The following is a 5,015-nucleotide window of genomic DNA, read 5'->3' as shown; positions in this document are numbered from 1 at the left end:
CTAACAGCTCTTTTCCTGTAACCTTGACGTGCCTGCAGTCTGCACTGCAGGCTGAACAGTTAACAGCCTGAGCTAGTCAACCTGTCTGCACTAACATTCCTAGACAACAAATCTCTGAATATCTATCTAACTAAAAAAATAACCTAACAAGGTGCTAAAAAACAAACTGTTAGAAGGAACAATTCAAACAACACATTGAAAGTGGAATGTGAAGGATTGGTTACACCTGGCTTGATGAATCCGTGTCTGCTCATCCTGGCTTGGTCTTTGTGCAACCAATTAAGCCTGGACGCACGTGTTTTGGATTCATTGAGCTCAGCTCAGTCATTTATCCTGGATGTCTTAAAATCTACTTTTGTGCAACAGGCCCCAGGTGTGAGTATAGCTCAAACATAACCTGCTACATAGCTTCAGTTTTCTCTCCAGCATCTCATCCTGATCCGATGAGTTTGCCGGCCTGGGGGGGGTTATTTGAATATTTATGGGTCCTGGAATTCACAATGAGGGGCAAAGACGAGATGTGTGTTGAGGCCCCTGCAGAGGTTCATTAAAGGGGTTACAGGGGTTCTGATAGACTATATATTGTAAGGAGGATAAGGATAATCACCTTTATTGGCCACTATGTTACACACAAGGAATTTGTTTCCGATACAGAACTGAGGTAGCCATTTGTGGCGCCAACTCAACCGATGGCTCTAACCATCGGGGGCAACAGGGGGGTTCACTGTCTTGCCCAAGAACACTTCGACATGTGGACTGCAGGCACCGAGATTCAAACCTTCAACCTTCTGGGTGGAAGACTGCTCTACCCACCACACCACTGTCGCCTCCGATTGTTTATAGCAGCATATTTTTGTGCAAATATAAGTATTAAAATATCTCTGAAGAGGATCTTTAATGAAATGTAGGCAGGCCTGGAGGTTGAAACCAACAGAAGTAATAAGGAAACAATGAAAGTTTATGTTCATCTTTAATGACATAATTTGATCAAACTGGGTTTCTTTAATTTCAGCCATGTCTATTAAACAACAACACAGTTAGTTTTATGTTTGTATCTCAGTAAGTGAAAAGCTCCGTCTCATAGTGATTCAGTATTAGAGACTGTGCCTGAGAAAAGAACCAGGAAAAGTTCAGGTCATAGTTCAGTTTGAGGATCTTATGCTGCACAGTGTTTCTAACAATCTAAACAGTGCGGTGATGATTGGTTTCTGATGCCCTGGTGCTCCACACCTGGTTTTTGGTGCCTGCAGCCGAGATTTCTGAATATGTGATATGTAATGTCTTCTGATCTAGTTCTCTGTCCCATAGTTCTGTGCATACATGTAGCATTCACACTAGTGAAGACTTCAAACCAAAACAGTTCTGAAAACAGTTCTATACTTCTCTCAGGTGCAAAGCTATTTTTGAAATTATCAGACCAACACGGTCCTCTTCCGGAAAACGGTGGACTTCTCCCTCCGGGTTGGGCGTGAGCTGCTGCCCCAAGTGGAGTTTAAGTAGCTTGGGGTCTTGTTCACAAGTGAGGGTAAAATCGAGCATGAGACGGACAGATGGAGAGGGGCAGCATCAGCAATAATGTGGGCATTGTACCAGACCGTCGTGGTGAAGGAGCTGAGCCGAAAGGCAAAGCTATCATTTACCAGTCAGTCTACGCTCCTACCCTCACCTACGGTCAGGAGATGTGGGTAATGACTGAAAGAATAAGATCGCGAATACAGGCAGCTGAAATGATTTTCCCTCTTATGGTGTCCGGACATACAGTGGTGTGAAAAAGTGTTTGCCCCCTTACTGATTTCTTATCTTTTTGCATGTTTGTCACACTGTAATGTTTCAGATCGTCAAACAAATTTATATATTAGTCAAAGATAACACAAGTAAACACATCATGCAGTTTTTAAATGAAGGTTTTTATTATTAAGGGAAAACAAAATCCAAAACTATAGAGCCCTGTGTGAACAAGTGTTTGCCCCCCTGTCAAAACACTGGTTTATCGCACCTGAGTTCAATTTCTCTTGCCACACCTGTTCGCAATCAAGAAATCACTTAAATAGGACCTGCCTGACAAAGTGAAGTAGACCAAAAGATCCTCAAAAGCTAGACATCATGCCGAGATCCAAAGAAATTCAAAAACAAATGAGAAAGAGAATAATGGAGCTCTATCAGTCCGGAAAAGGTTATAAAGCCATTTCTAAAGCTTGGGGACTGCAGCGAACCACAGTGAGAGCCATTATCCACAAATGGCGAAAACATGGAACAGTGGAGAACCTTCCCAGGAGTGGCCAGCCGACCAAAATTACCCCAAGAGCGCAGCGACAACTCATCCAAGAGGTCACAAAAGACCCCACAACAACATCCAAAGAACTGCAGGCCTCACTTGCCTCAGTTAAGCTGAGTGTTCATGACTCCACCATAAGAAAGAGACTGGGCAAAAATGGTTTGCATGGCAGAGTTCCAAGACGAAAACCACTGCTGAGCAAAAAGAACATAAAGGCTCGTCTCAGTTTTGCCAGAAAACATCTTGATGATCCCCAAGACTTTTGGGATAATACTCTGTGGACAGACGAGACAAAAGTTGAACTTTTTGGAAGGTGTGTGTCCCATTATGTGTGGCGTAAAAGTAACACCGCATTTCAGAAAAAGAACATCATACCAACAGTAAAATATGGTGGTGGTAGTGGGATGGTCTGGGGCTGTTTTGCTGCTTCAGGCCCTGGAAGACTTGCTGTGATAAATGGAACCATGAATTCTGCTGTGTACCAAAATATCCTGAAGGAGAATGTCCGGCCATCCGTTTGTGACCTCAAGCTGAAGCGAACTTGGGTTCTGCAGCAGGACAATGATCCAAAGCACACCAGCAAGTCCACTTCTGAATGGCTGAAGAAAAACAAAATGAAGACTTTGGAGTGGCCTAGTCAAAGTCCTGACCTGAATCCAATTGAGATGCTGTGGCATGACCTTAAAAAGGCAGTTCATGCCCGAAAACCCTCCAATGTGGCTGACTTACAACAATTCTGCAAAGATGAGTGGGCCAAAATTCCTCCACAGCGCTGTAAAAGACTCATGGCAAGTTATCGAAAACGGCGATAAACCAGTGTTTTGACAGGGGGGCAAACACTTGTTCACACAGGGCTATATAGTTTTGGATTTTGTTTTCCCTTAATAATAAAAACCTTCATTTAAAAACTGCATGATGTGTTTACTTGTGTTATCTTTGACTAATATATAAATTTGTTTGACGATCTGAAACATTACAGTGTGACAAACATGCAAAAAGATAAGAAATCAGTAAGGGGGCAAACACTTTTTCACACCACTGTAGCCTTAGACATAGGGTGTGGAGTCCAGACATCCGGAAGGGGCTCAAAGTAGAACTGCTGCTCCTTCACATTGAAAGGGGCCAGTTGAAGTGGTTTGGGCATCTTATCAGAATGTCTCCAGGGCGCCTCCCTGTGGAGGTTTTCTGGGCACATCCAATGGGTAGGAGACTCCAGGGCAGATCCAGAGCACACTGGAGGGATTATATATATCTCATCTGGCCTGGGAACGCCTCGGAGTCCCGCCAGAGGGGCTGGAAGACATCGCTGGGGAGAGGGACATCTGGACTGTCAGCAAGTGCTGCTCAAGGGGGATTGGTTGGGTTTTTACTTAATAATAATAATAGTAAGGTCTAGGCCTTACTTTGTAAAGTGTCCTAAGATGGCTTTTGTTGTAATTTGGTGCTATATAAAAAAACTGAACTGAAAAGATGTTACACTGCAATAAAACAACTCTATCTCCAACTTGAACAACAACAGTAACACCCTGAGAAAAGCAACTGGAACAGAAGCACTTCTGGTATCTCTCACCCCCACTGAGGCTCTTGAAAAAGAAGAATGATCCAAAAGATGGGAGAATATCTATGCTATTAATTTAAACATATAAAAAATGAATAGTCACAGAGGCACTTGTCAAAATAAGTTTGTGAAATTCAACAAAAACTGGACTAAACTGTACAAACTTGAAAGTTTCTCTCAATCACCACATGTGATTGATCATGTGCCTTTTAAGATGGCACTGGGTGATAAATCCTTTGCCACACTCACCACAACTAAAAGGTTTTTCTCCTGTGTGGACTCTCATGTGCAGCTTAAGTTCCTGCTGTGTGGTAAATCTTTTCCCACAGTCACCACACCCAAAAGGTTTTTCTCCTGTGTGGCGTCTCGTGCTGCTTAAGATTCCCCCTTTGGGTAAATCTTTTTTTCACAATCATCACACACAAAACATTTCTCTCCTGTGTGGACTCTGATGTGCCTTTTAAGATGGCACTGGGTGATAAATCTTTTGCCACACTCACCACAACTAAAAGGTTTTTCTCCTGTGTGGCGTCTCATGCGCAAATTAAGACTCCCATGTGAGGTAAATCTTTTCCCACAGTCACCACAAACAAAAGGTTTCTCTTGTGTGTGGCTTCTCATGTGCTGCTTAAGATTCCCCCTTTGGGTAAATCTTTTCCCACAGTCACCACAAAAACGTTTCTCTCCTGTGTGGACTCTGATGTGCGTTTTAAGATTTCCCTGTTGGGTAAATCTTTCCCCACAATCACCACAAACAAAAGGTTTTTCTCCTGCGTGGACTCTCAAGTGATCTTTAAGCTCCTCCTTTGTGGTGAATTTTTCCCCACACTCACCACAACTAAAAGGTTTCTCTCCTGTGTGGACTCTCATATGCAGCTTAAGATTCCCCCTGTGTTTAAACCCTTTTCCACTCTCAAAGCAGCTAAAACAAGACTGTCCAGCTGAGCTCTTGGCTCCAGGCTCGTCCTGTCTTCCCTCCTCAGTCTGACACTGAGGAGGCTGTAAAGACAGAGGTCTCTTCTCATCCGCTTCAGTCTTCACATGAACACCAGTGGACGGGAACTTAGTGTCATCGGCCTCCTCCAGTCTCTGCAGCTGTTCTGACTCCTGACTGGTCCAGAGCTCCTCCTCTTCCTCTTTGATATGTGGGGGCTCTGGATCCTCCTGGTCCAGACTGGGACT

General features: G+C 43.7%; 1 pseudogene; it reads right to left on the bottom strand.

Annotated features, from left to right (window-relative positions):
- Positions 1-3,702: 3,702 nt before the first annotated feature.
- The window catches only part of LOC109967252 (gastrula zinc finger protein XlCGF8.2DB-like), a 6,153-nt pseudogene continuing 4,840 nt past the window's right edge, over positions 3,703-5,015 (bottom strand).

The sequence above is a fragment of the Monopterus albus genome, unplaced genomic scaffold, assembly GCF_001952655.1.
Source record: "Monopterus albus unplaced genomic scaffold, M_albus_1.0 scaffold127.1, whole genome shotgun sequence".
Taxonomy (NCBI): domain Eukaryota; kingdom Metazoa; phylum Chordata; class Actinopteri; order Synbranchiformes; family Synbranchidae; genus Monopterus; species Monopterus albus.
The sequence above is the reverse complement of the archived record's forward strand: the minus strand, read 5'-3'. Positions and strand labels throughout refer to the sequence as shown.